Genomic DNA, 16952 nt, shown 5'->3' with positions numbered 1-16952 from the left:
CAATACTGGCCAAGATTGCGTTGCCTCCCAAACCACTTCAGATGCAATTTGAATGGTTTTCTACTTACAAAATATTACACAACCTTCCTATCTTGCTGACTTGGTGGTACCATATGTTCTAGCCCAACACGCTGGTCTTTTAGCGATTCCGAGACTCAAAACAAAGTCTGCACGTTCTAGAACACTCTATTCCGGCTCCTGCAATCTGGAATGCCAAGTCTGCAGGAATTAAAGCCACTACCTCAGTAGAAATGTTGATATCTAGATTTAAGCCTTTTTTTACTCTAGGTTTGGTGGCAACAAATGAATCTGATGCAGTTGCCATACAAATTCTTTACCGACTGACCAGAACAAGATCTGAGCTGTAATTGTTGCTTTTCCGAATTCTGCATCGAATGACTGGGCCTGAGGAGGAATTACTTCCCCAGAGGCGTCTTCATGCAGCCCATCTTATTGAATGGATTTATACGCTGTCCTGTTTAACATTATATAGGGCCACATTATGTGTGCAATGTTGCCGCAGCCTGCTCAACCTCGAAGGGGGAAATCCATCTGTGGTCACTTCTCAGGTTATCTTCTTTTTATTCCCCAGTGGTGGTTTGATTTTTTTTTTCTTTTCCCTGTTGGGAGGTTTAGAGAAGGGGAAATGGATATTTTCTGGGAACTGTGGGCTTGTGGACTGAAGCCCTTTCTTTTGTGATGATGCAAACCAACACACCTCTGAAATAAAATCAGTGATCACACTACATATTCATCATCATGTCTATTAGGGCTTTTACACTGGCAATGGTATGACGCTAGAGTAGATAAATTCAATTTCCTATTGGAAAATGTTTTTAGGAATTAGAACAAAGTTCCATCACGGAACACTATTGTAGTTTTCATTGTATGGAGCCTACCATTTTGTCATATAAAAAAAACTACCGTGTGTTTACCTAATATAAAATGACATTAATCTTCCCTATAGGTGTGTTACATTAGACGTTAAAGATATTCATTGGAGTGACATTTTAGCACTGCCAGACCAGATGGTACCATTGTGTTTGTGTGCTCAATCTTAATGGGAAACAATTAAGTGTCATTTCACATCTTGTGACTTTAAGATATGAGTGTGGATGAACACTTTGTGGATCAATTACACACAACCAATAACATAAAATAGCCTATATATTTGATTTACTATTGTTCGCTCTAACTTTCCCCTCCCTCTCTTTTCTAACTGATAGCAAAACAGTAACAGACAAACAATTAAATTAAATTAATAAAGTTATTTGCTCCTGCAATCAAATTTTGTGGGAACAAATAACCTTGTGTTCTGAAGAGAAGAATCCTAAGACTTTATTCCCATATTCATGCTTGTCAACACTCAAACTCACCTTTGTTAATTTGGCATGATGAGTTAGACAACACTCTGGATGATGGCTCATGATGTGCATCCTTCAAGGCAATTATTCCTTTCTAGCACATGTAATTAAGTAGGAAAATAAAACGTGGTGACTTAATTAGGATTAATGGAACTAATTTGAATGGAAAGATTAAGTGTGATGTTTTAATAGGCTCGTATTTTAACATGGTTTTGTGCCTTTTTTCAATGTCTTGCTCTCCTTCTACATTCATCCGAGTGTCAGTGCGAATGTCCTCACGTCATTCCTTCGAGACCTGAAGGTGAAGACGAGAGGCACACTGACAGCCCTGTTAGCAGCTTCATTTAATTTGATCGTTTCTGGCTCCTCTGTTAGCCCCATCATAAAAAAGGTTTATCCCAACAGGAGGACACTCATTAAGAATTGAGAAGAACAACAGAACCTATCAACACACACACAGAGACGACAAAAAAAGAAAATGTGTCTGAAAACATTCTCCTTACTTGAATCTAATATGTCACAGTGGAATACAATCTGTTGCCTGACACTGGTTGACTTCCAAGTGGCTCTAATTTCAGTGCATTTGTGTCTATAGGAAATCATGAAAAGTGAATGAATTTATTTCAACACCAAATTGTCGGCGACATGAATACTTTATCCCAATCTATGTGTGTGTCTTTGCAGCAACCCGCCCGACACTCTTCTTGTTAGTTTGCAAATACCACGTCCTAAGAATGACAGGCAGACACATGGGAGTGTGAATTAGAATTCACCTCTAATCACTCTAATTCACCTCCTGTCACTCTGCCGGCTCGATCTCAGCCTCGTTTCTGCAACATAAGCTCACAGAATGCTGATGTTAAGACTCTGGGAACTATACGTGCACAGACACACACGCACGCGTGTACTCGTGCACGCACTCACAAAACACACATCATAGGTTAATCAACTGTCTCCAAAAATGTTCTAAAAGTCCTTTATCATTACACCACTTTTTAAAGTTGTGCGTCTCTTTTGCAATAAACAATTTCTCAGTCCGAACGACAAAATCCATTCCTCCAAATTAAGCATTCATCTATGCAGTGTCTTTTTGTTGTCCAAACAAACTCAATAAGTGATAAGTCAGCTTATGTTATGTATATATGCACACTGCAAACAAACTCTGAAAGAAACACAGCATCCCTTCGCCTAGCTTAAGGGTTCTTTTACACCAGCCTATCTTCATCACTTGCACAAAGATCTCCTCCTCTGGTAAGGTTTCAAACAAACCAAAAAAAGACCCCATGGCTGTTTGGTCTTTCCTTGTAATCCTAAACATTGAGATTCTTAGTCGGAGTATACACATAATGTCAGTCGGGCTGTTTTATCCATATTTTGCCCATTCCAGATCAAGGATGTCAAGCGACTGACTATCTTATGTGTAATAAGGTTATTCAATAAGCTTGTTCTTTGGTTTGAGCTCTATTAAGAGTGGTTTTGTCCCAATAGGGCGGTGGGGGGAAAAAAGCATGACTTGGCATTTCAGATGAAAAAGGTCATGCAACAAGAACAGAAGGAGCTCATAAGAGCTAGAAGTGTCTAATGCGGATGGATACTTGAGAGATTCATTGGGTCTTCTGATAGGATCATTCCTCCTTTGTAGCAAGCAGATCGGTGGAGGCAGTTCAAGGTAGTTAACTCCACGTTATTAGTCACCCAAGATTGCAGCTCAACTCGAAATCATTTGTCAAACTGAGATGCTATGTCAAGTGCGGTAAACACAAAGCTTCTATGTCTTTGTCTCTGCATTATCACTGAGATTACTACCATTATTAGCACAAATGCAAAATGGATGTTATGTTTTATGAACGTTTTGAAAAAGGTACGCAGATGGATTGCGGATACTGTACTCTAAGGTTAATGTCAAGTGTTCACTGCATTATTCAAATGAGCATTAAAATGCAGCTCGATGCTTTTCATTATTTCTCAGTCCATTTTACACTCGCTGGATCGTTTATTAGGAACACGTGTACAATGTAATAACATGTATTACAGCACATAATATAACATCCACTAGACTATTAAAAAATGCTCAATGGCTGAACAGCAAATGCCATACTGGAGGCAAAACAAACAGTGCAGGAATTATGATCAGATTGGATTAGATCATCTATCAATCTCTCCAATGTTCAGGAATTAATTTGACTTTGAAACACTTGTTGGTTGTGTTTCCCAGGGTCTATTTTAAGTGAATAATGGCATGAAATAAATGCACAATAATTCTACATTCAACTTTGAAAAACAAGAAAGTCTCTTATGAATGGTGACATACAGTATGGGATGATAAAACTACTGGCAGTTTTTTCTTTTTTCAGTTTGAAACAAACAAAGAACACAAAGTAAGTGCAAACAGCAGGTTGTGTCAACAGGGCATGCCTACTGCTGGCTTGAGGCTTGGGAACTGCTTGCATGAAGAAACACTCGAGGTAAAGTGCAGAAAAATCTCTGCATGTGGGTTTGGTTCCAAAGAAAACACCTCACTATCGCCTTTATAAGTATTTCTTCCAGCTACGCTGAGAAAGAATTTCTGACGTTTCGTAATGGTCGTCTGAAGTATTCAAAAGTGAGTCAAACAGTGGAGTCTGATTCCTGCTGGAACTGTAAGGCACAAAGAGATACCTTAGAAAAGTAAAAGCTCCCCTCCCAGCTTCCATTTGCTCGGGAGAGAACATACCTCACTACATTGTGCTAGTTGCTAAACTTAAATTGGGTAGAAAGTTCTTGTGCTCATGAACTGAGACATCAGTGTTCAGGCGTCATGCACATGATGCACTCCAGCCATCTGTCACATTTGATAAATTTACGCAGAATCACAATGCAGCCGCTGGGAACACTTGTATCTGATTGGCTGTCAGAAGTGTAACTGATAACTGCAGCCACACGAACTGTTGTCTTATGGCCTTTAACGGTCTTGATGACATGCATTCCTGGTAACAAGCTTTTTTTTTGTTGTTCTCCGGTGTGCTTGCCCGCAATTTATGATATCCACTACATATACTTTTGACGACGGCCACATATAGATGATACAAAACAATCAAGGTTTCAATTGACTTTTTTCCCCTACTTTTTACTAAACATGCCAAAAACCAATACGAGCAAAGACACGCTAAGCAATTATACACCAAGTAGTCACTTTACTTGCTGCCTGGATGATAAAATGACACTGGCGGTTTTTGCATTTTTTTGTTAGCACAGAAAAACAACCGTTGAGTGAGCCGGCTAGCAGTCTAGTCTATTCACACAAATCTATCGTGTCAGCAGTATAATCTTTGATTGCATGAATAAATGCCTTGTACATTAAATGTTGACACCCTTTCCTTGGCTTTCGTGATGATCTTTTTCCCAGCGTTCCGGCAACATTTTCCTACTTCAGGCTTAGGCAAAGTACAAACTTCTGGCCCACAGTCTGACCGTGCCTTCCAAAGTCAGTAAAATGACAAAATGAAAATGTTAAACATTCAATGCTTTTATTTTAAAATCATTGCTTTTATTTTGATGCGTATCTAGGAATGACTGATGAGTTAGCAGTCCTCTACAGTACAGGAAACATGATGTATGTTGTGTGGTATGAATTATTTGGTCCCTTGGAAGAGGGAGCTGTAAAAGCTGGAAAAGAGGAATGCTAATTGGCTGTCTCCTGGGCCAACTGGGATCCCAATTCACTTTAACAAGAACTACTAATTATAGGACACAAAGAATTGCTATCTGCTGCCTCGCCGCATACTTTGCAGGCCAGAAACTCAGATGCTCTATGTAAAATCAAAACCAAACGCATCGGGGAAGAGGCCTTAATTAGCCTTCCCTCACCAAAGCCTGGATGTAGAAAAATGTGCTGAGCTGGTATGTTACATGAAAAGACGGCAACTCGGTCTCCAGAAAAAGTTTTATGCATTATCTCGCATTGGCATGTACCCTCACAGAAACTAAAAATATCAAAGACAGCCAGAGTGAATACAACAATTGACAAGTTCCTTTACCCCGCATATGACAGATTCAACGAGGAGAGATGCCGAGGTGCACGACTGCACTTAACTGTTGTCGCATCATATTATGTATTTCAGTTATTGAAGTTGTTATTCCACTGCTTTGTTTTTGTTGGACTTGAAGCCAGCTGTCAATTCCAATTGATAATGTCCAGAATTAATTTAATTGTCATTGTCAGTGAAAGGTAAATTCTCAACAAGGATTTTTTTTTTTTTTACTTCTTACTATGCACGCTTTGATCTTCTGCATGGACTCTAGAGAGTTTATTTCTGCTTTCGTCATAAGAAAATATGGAGAGTCCCTCATTTTGCTCCACTTCAGAATACTTCAGAAATGAGTGGTTTTCGATTAAAAAAAAAAAAAAGATGTATTATTTTGCCTGCTCTTGAAAGGAAAACAAAACACTGTGAGGGTTTTTTCCCCCCCATTCTTTCCCATTTGGTAAGAGACAATGATTTATTTTTATTCCAGCCTGTGAGAATCTTGCCTCTGGCTGACATAACCATGTCCAGAAATTAATCTACTGTAAAATATGGGGAAAGAATCCTAACAGACGGTGAGAACTGCTGTTCACTGGACAGTTCCTCTTTTTTGGCTCATTTTCTATAAAGCCAAAAGATGGCTGCGTGTGAAAGTCCCAGAAGATCAGCAGGTTTTTAATTACTCAAACTAGCCCATCTGGCACCAACAACTGAGCTGCAATGAAAGTCACTTAAATACCCTTTTTTCCCAATTCACTTGTTTGATTAGAAAAATGTATAGCCCAAATACAGTTGGTTATTTGATATTATTCAACAGTTCAAGTGGTGCACATTTACAGGGTTTGGATGAACAGATCAAGAGCAATTATACAAATGTTTTATGTTGTAAAGGAAGGCAACTGGAATATAATAGCTTTTACCTTTGAAACGAATAAATTCATCATCATCATCATCATCATCATCACCTCAGTAAGATAGATGCATGTTCTTATTCTTTGTTGTGGCTTTTGTTTCTGTTTCCGAAAGAACTTAATTTGTGAAAGTAGGCACCGGGTAAAAATATATTAGGAAAAGTGAAAATGGGCAAAAATGTTTTGTTCATTGCATGTGCATCATACCACAATGATTATTATGTCAAGAGTTATTATAAGTTAGGTAAGTGTATCTGTTTTAATTATTGCTATTTCACACATGATATTCTCGAGATTAATAGAAAACAAACAGAACGTTCCAGGTTCACGCATATCCAGTATGTCCGAACAACTGACCTTTCTTGAACACACGGATGGAGCTGACTGAGATGGAGGAACTGCTGTAGCCACATTAAGCAGCCTGTTGTTGTTCAGCCACACTGTATTGTGTTTTCACGCTATATCATGTTTCACTCCACTTTAGTATTTCTGCTGCTTTGCGTTAAATAACCTGTCAGGCATACACAGGTTGTCTTTATGTTACATATTCATGCCACATTTACAGGGTTGTTGCTATCTAAGAATGCTACTGTCTCAAGCAAAACTGAAACGGTATCGTGTTTTTTTTTTTGGTTTAATCATAATATTTTTTCGGTAAATATATTTTGGGGGGATTTTTCCAGGACTGACTGTATTAAACATCATATTTATGAACACAGACTATTTGTATGTGAACTGAATATGTCAAACAATACTGTTTTAATAAATGCAGTATGCAGCATCGATGATGACTCCTTTTCATAATCTACCAAAGAGAGACTGCTGCCTATCTACATTTCTAAAACTCCATGGGGTCATGTTTTCACTCTCATGTTGTGATGCCTGGTAATGCTGCTTTAAAGATTGTGGCTAATCCTTGCTTTTGGCAGAAATTGATGAAGATCCAAGTAAAGTCTGCAGGCAACCATTCCAGGTGTGCCCCACTTCTCACCAATTTTCAAGTGGTAGATGATCTAGCTAGAGCACACCTGCAACCCTAACATGGACAAGCTCTATAGAAAATGCATGGATGGATGTTTACAAAGTCACACTGGAAGCAACAAAATGGGCGGTGAGTCGTTACTGTTAGTCCTCTAATGCAGTAGTTGCACCCATTTTGAATATGTGTCTAAAACTAAAAAAATCTCTAGAGTTTAAACTCCCTGCAAAAGGCTTTGAAATCCTAACACAGTTTCCACTAAGGTAAGATCAGAAGCCTTTATTGTCGTTGTATGGTGAGATACAACGAAATTGGGGAGCAACTCCAAACAATAAAATAAGTGAAACATCGAGCGTATAGCAGTATACAGTGCAATAACTCAAAGTGCAGAACAGATGAATAATTTATGTGCAATTTGTGTGCACTAAGCTAAACATTTAGAAATACAAACTGATGCTAAACGCTCAATATCACAAATGCTTGCCATTCTACAACGGTGTAGAATAGCTTAGCAGAGTGTAATCACAGAGGTGGGCTTGGTCATTTCCCTGTGGAAGGAACAGCTCAAGTGATAATAACCTCGCCACATGGCAAGGTTACTCTTCTGAATCCCACAGGAATGAGTAGGACATGCAGGGTTTGCATAATCGTGACTCATTTATCGAGATAGTGAGACTTTAATTCCTTAGGTCGGTCCGGTAATTGCATTTGGACTCTATCTGGGATCAACCCACCCTTTTACCTCTACATCACAAGACCTGTGGCAAGTCGGGCAGAACTTATTGCCACAGGTTCGAGCCCTTGATGGAGGCTGAAGGTCTGAGTGAAATTACACTATCCAGACACCTGAGCCTGCTTTGAATGTCAGCGATTGACTGGCTCATGAAAAGTGCACGGGCAATGTGGAGTTAAATGTCAAATATTGCTTTTTACAATAATTGCCTTCAGCGTCCTTGGAGGAGATGCTGTATGTCGAGGCTGATTAGGAATGGCAGCTTCTTGAATCTGAGCAGCTGATGAGCAGATGGGTGTTGAAATCCAATGAGTACTCAAACAAAACTGTTGCCAGGAAGGTCAAACCAAGCTGGAAGGTCATTTTACGATGAAGCGCATTCTTTTTAAAAATTCTGTGCCCACCACAGTTTGATTCCAAACTGTCAGTATGTGCACATGAAGGCTTTCATTTATAGGAAATCTGAAGAGGAAAGTTCTCTATGCTTGTATTGTATGAATAATGAATGAAGGTTAATGTAACTATCAACGATAGGGTGTTGCATCTTCTGAAAATTAGCATTTACGGCACTGCGTGAACCAAGAGCATCGATGTAAACAACACTGCACATTGCACTGTATTACGACATACACAAAAACATGGTACATTACTTGATAGTTTTACTGCTAGATATTTTGAGTGGCAGTTTTTCTCTGAATAGTTGTTTTGTTGTAGCTCACTTTTAACCTACTGTATTTTTCGCTCCATAAGGCGCACTGGATTATAAGGCGCACCCTCATTGATTTTTTTTATTTTAGAAATTATTTCATATATAGGGCGCACCGCCTAATAGTGCGGAAAATACGGTATTCAATAAATGTTCTTATTTTAATTTAGAAAAAAACATAAATATATATTCATACATAATGACATAAAAGGCATTCTATTCTATTCTATTCTATTCTATTCTCCGGGAGATCTGACATGAATATCAGGCTGTCTGTCAGGCAAGTCAAAACTGCATTAACATGCAAGCAATTGCGTCTTCACCTGGTTGTCTTTATCGCAACAGAGAAACTTGTTTATATTTGTGCAAATGAATGAATACACTAGAAGCTTAATCAACTTGTGATCCTCTCCAGAGCTTCAGTAGAAGCTCATTTTCGTGGCGTTATAATTCCCCTCCCACAAACATACACACACATACGGAAACGCATGCGCACACACAGACACACACACATTTATACTCTTGATATTGCTCGCTCTTTTATAAGCACATCTTTCTTTCAGTGAATACGCAATATAGGTTTATGAACAGGGGTTCAAAATCAAATTGTTTGCACTCACAAGCACTAAACAACATAAACATCTTTTATATGCACTAAACTACTGATTGACTGAAATGACGTCCACCTCCCAATGTATTGTATATAGGCTCCAATAGTTTTTACCAGATACTTTTTAGTGTGCTCAACAGAATAGGATTACAAAAAGAGGGCTTTAAACTTGATAAAAAGGTTTAGGCATTTAGGCCTTAATAACTTTTTTATAATACTTAATTTGAGTGAAGAAAATCATAAAAAACTAAAAAAGAGCTTCTCAGGACAGTGCAGACCTCAACCAAGGCCAAGTGACAAAGAATCGTGAGTCAGCATCATAACCAAAACACCTAGAACTCATGAATCCAATAAGGTCAAGTTGGTCTCAATGACCCCTGGCTGCCGACAATGCTTAATGGCTCTCCTCGCTCGGTGCTACTGGGGTGAGCAGTCATTGAAGCACACATGCGGCTTCACCATCTGGAAAGCATCTTAACATAGGCAAACACCATCTCGCGGAAGATAGACCCCAATCCCTGCTGCTGCAGACCTTGAACCACTTCCAAGATTTTTTTTCTTGAGGGGATATATTTCTCTAGGCTAGACTAAAGGCAGTTACCACCTGCACAACTGCATGAACTGCAGCACGCCATGAGAAGTCAGGAAGGAGGTCCATCATGTTTGTTGGCCATACCCGGAGGGTACAGATATAAAAAGCTGCAAGAAACATGAGGAAAGTAAGACCTTCAACTTTTACCATTTACTCTCTGGAGAGGTGCCAAAACAGCAGAAAGTGCTCTTAAGCCAGCCACAAGTCATCTCTTCACTTACTCCAATGCAATCTGGATCACTCAACTACAGCATCTTTTACACCTATAAATGTGTATCTGTATGTAATAGAATTGTATCTATAGTAGGCATGAGTACGAAAGAAATACCAAGCTCTAATGAAATTACACAATTGCATTCTCAAGATCATAATCACTTTTGGATTTTACGTTTTTACGCAGAAAGACAGCTTCCTGGAACAGAATTTACTTGCACATAATAGGCATTGGCAGCAACATTGTTTAAAAGACTTGATAGAAAATTGAAGGTTAAATATGTAATGGCACATGTAAGGGTTAAACTATTCTTATTTTTTTACAGGCATTTTCACTCTGACACTACCTCCTGAAGCAGAACAATGGTGCATGAAATGAAATTTGAACGGGATGTGTAAAAATTGCTATTACTTGACACATTGGCACCCAACCTTTTTTGCGCCACAGACCGGTTTCACATAAAGAGAGATTTTTGGCAAAAAAACAGTAGCATGCTGTACTTTTCAATTTTACGGACATTTCATATGTTTTTTTCATAGACATCAAATCCTTACAAATCTCACGCAACACCTTCTGATCCGGAATGGACTGTACATCTGTATATGACAATATAAGAGGAAAAAGTACTTTCAGTGGCCTCCTCCTCTAAACCATGCAAATGTGGTGGTATCAAAAAAATGTATTTGCATACACCCTGAAAAATATTGGGTTAAAAACAACACAATTTGGGTTAACACTTTGACCATCCCAAAACAAGACCACCCAACATTATTTTTTTCCCAAAACAACACAACTTGGGTCAAATTGACTCAACTTCTTGGGTCAGTCCACTGTTCAACGCAGCAGTTTTACGGCTGAACCGTCGGAAGAAAAAGAAATGGAATAAGAAGAAGCAGAACTACAAGATGAAGAACAGTAGTCATGGCAACTGTGCGATGTAACTCAGCTACTGCCACAAATATGCGGTTCTCCGTCACAACAAGAATTTACTATTTACAGCAACAAAAGGCGGAATTACCAACCATGATTCTACCTTTGGTCACAATGTGAGGCAGGGTTCTAGTAGAGGTAAATACTGAAATAATTTGTGAAGTTTTGAAAGAAACTGGAACTTGTTGACTGCTGTCGACACAGTATGCATTCAGAAACTCACTCTGATGCCCGAAGTGTGTGTGTGTGTGTGTGTATGTTTGGAGAGGCAGAGCGTGCTCCCCTGCCATTCATTTCCAAACACCCTGTTATAAAGCAATCACGTCAACTTGTGCTTAAACAGTTTCCTTTCCTTGTACTTCCTGACAGACTGGACTCTGGCACTCTTATTTTGGCCCACTTTGAATATCATAACAACACATTTGAACAATGTGCCAAAATTGTGAACGGTCCGACTGAAGCAGTGCAAACACCGAGCATATTTTCAAACGTAGCCATGGGGAATTTAGGAGCAAGTCCAAGCTCTACTTTTCTCCATCTCTGTTTTTGTCAAATAAATATACCCCCGCAAAAATACGGCTTATACTGCAGTGTGACTTTTCTTCTTCATGAATCATTTTTTGGGGGGTAAGTCTCCAGGGTGACATATAGACTGAAAAATATGTTAAAACTAATGACATTTACAGGATTGCCTTTCAATAAATAAATAAAAAGCTTCATTAAAAGATCTTAACACAATAACTGGTGTCAGCGAGTACTCAAATTTAGTCAAATTTAAGTACCAGTACTTGATCTGAAAAAGTCATCCCTAACATGTTATGTGTATCTTGTATTAAAAAAAAAAACAATAATCTCCCTCGAGTAGCCTTCAAAGTGAAGGTTTGTCCTTTAAAGACAACCTTTAAAGATGTCAACAAAGACGCTTTCCCACAACCTGCAAATCCTCACTGTGAGGACCTGGATAGCTGAAAGACCACAGCACAATATCAAGACATGTTCAGAGAGCTAAGAACCATGTGATATCCTGCTCACAGGACATCTTCAAGCAGCTTAACAGTGCCCCAGTCAGCAAATATCACGTGTAACCGGGAAGACTTGAAGCTACAGGTTTGACATGTTGAGTGGCAGCAAAATGAAAGAACGGATAAATCACAACTGAGCCGCCCATGTCGAGTCACTGATGGAATAATTGTACACTGGACACCTATTTGCTACAACTAAACAAAATTTCTTGTTTGTGTTCTTGCCAGTGCATTTGCAAAGTTTTGAAGACATTTGTTGTGATAGTAATAATTCTGACATGCTGCCGATACATCAGTGACACACATCAATGGCATGACATCTTCATCAGATGTCTCCATTAAATGATGACATCGAGGAGCCACTGTTTCATTACCCCAATACATTTCTACCTATTCCCTCTTCATTTAAATTTCTGGTGGGAGGTAAACAGAGAAGCAAGCAGCGAGGGTCTGTGAATGTGCAATTAGAGGACTGAGATGAACCCACAGTCAACACAGTCCGCTCAAAGCAACCCCAGTGAATATTCACCCACACGAAAAAACACGCAAGACACGTGGCTTGTGTTTTTGTCAGTCGTTAGTGAAAGTTTCCTTTCATTTGCCAGCAAAACAGGCGTCAGTGACAGATTGATGGACCTTCCAGAAATACTGATGGAAAGTCCAACCTCTGTTGGTCAATTTACGCTGAATGCCCAAGAAAACATGCCCCCAAACATTCAGGAAGAGTGCAATGTTGGAAAACAGTATAACACTGTTTCTCCACAACTACACAAGTCATTTGTTTTCCATAATTATTTTCAATCTTATACTTGTATCATATATTAAGAAACAAATTCCTCAAATCACTTAACAGGGTCATGAAAAGCAGTTGCATTTCAATGGGCAAGGTTTTTAGATAGACACCTCAGGATGTAATTTACCCTGTGAAGCTTTTAGGGCTGTTTGATTTCCAAAGCGCTGTCAACAGTGATGAATGACATTAAAAATATGCACGTTGTCTCTACCCAGGGACACCAAGCCGCTCATCAAATGTGTACAGCTGGGTTGACTGTTAGGTAGTAGATTAATTAAGTGTGTGGCCTAATTACTATGGCAGGTAGATGCTGAAACGGCGGTGTCCCTGATTATGTGGCGTTTGAGTTGTGGAAGGGGCCATTTGTCACTATCACCATGGAAGCTGGAGAACTTCCCAAAATACTTAGTGGTTGCATGCGTATGGTAGTTTGTGAAAGGCACAAATACGAGAGAAGGGAAGGCACTCTGGAACGTTGTAATGAGCTAGTTGATGAGATAGTTGTAATTTAAAGAGATGCAATGGAATAACAATGACGCACAGAGTATTGCTTAACTTGGGGTTATACTTATATTTTCATATACAAAGCACTTTTCTCCTCCTGAATTCTTCATCAACTCCCTGTCATCGCCATATTTCATTTGTATTGCTGCAGCCCAAAGCCCTGCTTCAGCTTTTGTTGGCACTCTGCCCTCGACAAACTTGGCATGGTCCTGTCCAATTAGGCGCTTTGCTAAGATAGATACACTGTGTTGGCTTTTCTGGCTGCTGACAGGCCCCATCACCCAGAAATAAACATGGAAAACTGCTGAACCTTTCTCTATCCCTCAGGTGAGTTGAGAACTTTCAGAGGATTTTTTTTATCCAAGATGGTCATCATCAAGAGTGTTGCGTTTTATTACAGCCTTTTCGAAAGTCAGATTTCTGCAGCTCAAACTCAAAGGACCCATTTCTCCAAAGGACTACGGTTGGGTTCGCATTTGTACAGAACGTGTTTTTCGAATGTTTTCCAATCTGCTCAGTGGCTTATTCATAGGAAGCCTTAAGTAGAATGCGGAAAGAATATTTCAGAACTTGATCTCACCATGAGCAATGTCAAAACATGCAGGGTCGGAAGGCATGGTACTCGCATTTGTGGTAAAGTGCAGTGAGTGTAGTGAGCATTGAGCCTACGGGACTTGCCAGCAAGCTGATTTTTACTGTAGGTCTTGTGTCCTTATTGTTCCTCTGAGTATATTTTCATTTGTTGTTTGGATACTTACTTTGAACATTAGCATAAAGTTCAGATTATAAAACACAAACGTTAAATGATGTGACTAAATCTTGGGGCTTGAATTTTTCAGTGAGCTGAATCTAAAATATCAAATTTGCATCTTGAAGCATTTGTTTACTGCATGCTGTAATTTTGTTGTAAATGTTCAGTGAAGGTACTTTCAACAAGACCACTGCCAATAACATCAGCCTAACATAAGTCAGCTACCTTACTGCTAACATTCATTATGAAATGCCACAGAAAACTAACAAAAATTTACTAATTTACTAATCGCTATTGCAGTCATTTTAAACCATGAAAATTTGTTAATTTACGATAGACACAGCAGTTACACATACAAATATACTATTAAGCGCTGCTCGTCATAGTTTAGTTTTGCTGACTGGGTAACTAATTAAATAATATTACAAAGTTATGGTTTTGTTATGTATACCTTTAGGGCGCAAGCGCTTCCTACAACATACACGAGAAGGGTTACGTGGAATTACTGTCATTGTAAAAGTTTTAGGACCACTAATAGAAAGTACTAAGCATTTAGTGTTCAGACTTTTTTTTTTGTTGTTGTTGAAAACGGGGAGTGGATGAACCTCTTAGTGTCTAATGAATCGGACCGTTTGCATCTGATTAATTACTGTGTAATTCGGCCAATTTTACTTGCCAAATTAACATCACTGAACTCACTGGAAATCATTAATCCAGCAATCATTTCCCTGCCAGTTATGCTTGTCCGTGTTTGCAGAAGCAGCAGGCTAAGCAAGATGGCCTAGGAACCCAGCTCCCTAACTGGATCCATCAGCTCTTCCACAGGGATCACATACACATTCTCATAACATATGCTGTAGGCATGCAAATGATACTATTACAGCTGTCAAGAGGAAATGCAGTTTTTATGAGCTCTGACAGAAAGCATTGGTAAGCAAACACTGCTTGAAAACCCAAGGACGTGTGAACAGTGAGACGTTACATGAGTTAAAGCTGCTTTCAAAGCACGAGGCCAAGTTTAGTTCATTATGCAAGGAATGAATTCAGAGCCTTTTTTTTTGCCGCCCGTTTTGTAAACATTGCCACAAGTTAAGTTTTCACATGAGGGTTTGAGATGTAGTGTATATATTAAAAACAAGTTTTATAATAACTTTTTTGTCACCGTATAATGAAAACGTGTTTTGCTATTGGTGCTTTTTACATCCTAAACCTGGTTCACACGGCAGGAAAATTGGCCCGAATTTAGCCCCGAATCTCCCCTTTGGACAATAGTAGATTATCCTTTATTCTGGTAATGGCTCCAAAGATAATCTTAGAAGATAATCATACCGTGCGTAGTGTCTTCAAGCTGCTGTTGGCCACTCGGAAGGATGTCCGACCTCAATCGCTGACATGTCGGATTCATAGTTTGGAAGTCGGCTGACAATTTTAAAAGCTTGCTGTATGCCCCTGGCTTTAGGCAGCATTTTCTAAAGGAAGAAAAAGACAGACTAGAAGTCCTTCCTCGTTCTGTGTTTCCAGGAGAGCCCACACCCAGTCATTGATCACCCTCCCCTCAGCCCAGATCCATCAGCCAGGGGAAAACATTGGAGGACAATCTGCTTGTTGGTGTTCGACAGTGTGCTAAAAAACAATGGGAGCCCATTGTCTAGACCATTTTAAACATGAGATACCAAAGATGGGGCTTTCACAGCAAGTGGGCATATATTGAAGAGTGTATGGATGAGAAAGCTAAACTCACGTGATAGCCTTGGAAGAGGGAACTTGCAGAAATTGAAGCCATCAAGCACGACACTGTGTTTGGTATGCTGTTACCTCGGAGTGCCTGAGAAAGAAGATTATAAGTGAGGATCATGCAACGTCTGAAGATCTGTGATGCGAGAAGACATGAGAAGAAAGATGCCAGGTGGCTGTCGTCCCCGAGGAGGGAGGACTGGGGCCTCACGTTGCCATATGTCAGACTCTCTCGCCTCACAGGGCACATTGCGGCAGTACGAGTAAGATGACAGAGGTGTCAACACTACATTTGCATGAGACAATTATTTAGTGCATAAAAAAAAAAAAAAGAGAGAGATTTTGACTACATAGAAATGCATTCACCAAACACCATTTGCAGTAAATTCGGTAAAGGTCAGAATAATCAAACATTCTCTGTGCATTTGTGTTGATCTTGTTGCTGTTGTTTTACAGAACAACTATTTATTCTACATGTAAGTGCAGATGAGACTTCAATCACAATGGAAGGAACCAGTAAGTCACTTATCAATTTTTCTCCCTTTCTGCTCATTTTCATTATCCCTGTAGTATTCATTTGTAGTTGAGTAAAATTATGTTGCATAATAATCAGAGGTGGGCAGGAAGTTTTGACATGGATATTATTTTGGAAGTCAAGTAATTTAATTGTCGTGGCTGGTAAATAAGCAGCATATTGTGTGTTACTGATGATTGGTTTGGCACGAGTGACACATTTTGTTTCGCCTAGGAATACACTAACCATTTTTTTCTAAGTGTAGTTGATTTTGTCACACTTTGTTGCTATTTTCATCCTTATCACCTGTTAACAAGTCTGCCACGTGCGTGTACAAAATTTGGCACATTATGTATTGCATTAGCACAAGTGCAGAAGCACATTCTGCTGGATTAAAGGTCACGATAACAAAATGTTCTGTTTCAAACACACTCAACATTCCCATTGTCAGGCTGAAATAAAAAATGCTAAAAGACATTCACTACATGTTCCCTACGAGAGACAGGACAAAATGAAGGGGAAAAATTCTTGAAAAAAAACACCCAAAAGTCATATTTCAGGGGGGCAGTGCCCCCAAGGCCCCTGCTTTAG

The 16952-nt window shown here is 39.3% G+C and overlaps 1 long non-coding RNA gene across 14 annotated transcripts in view; it reads right to left on the bottom strand.

The window, feature by feature from the left end:
* The window catches only part of LOC148399322 (uncharacterized), a 59377-nt gene that overhangs the window by 41232 nt on the left and 1193 nt on the right, over positions 1-16952 (bottom strand). For all 14 annotated transcript variants that reach the window (XR_015858193.1, XR_015858189.1, XR_015858188.1 and 11 more), the window contains exons 2-3: positions 15855-15938; positions 15443-15582 (exon numbers count right to left, since the gene is read on the bottom strand). This is a non-coding gene — a long non-coding RNA (uncharacterized LOC148399322). The remainder of the gene's footprint in view (positions 1-15442; positions 15583-15854; positions 15939-16952) is intronic.

Source organism: Syngnathus floridae, chromosome 4 (assembly GCF_059516105.1).
Source record: "Syngnathus floridae isolate MCC-2025c chromosome 4, RoL_Sflo_1.0, whole genome shotgun sequence".
Classification (NCBI taxonomy): domain Eukaryota; kingdom Metazoa; phylum Chordata; class Actinopteri; order Syngnathiformes; family Syngnathidae; genus Syngnathus; species Syngnathus floridae.
This window is presented reverse-complemented; position numbering and strand designations above follow the sequence as displayed.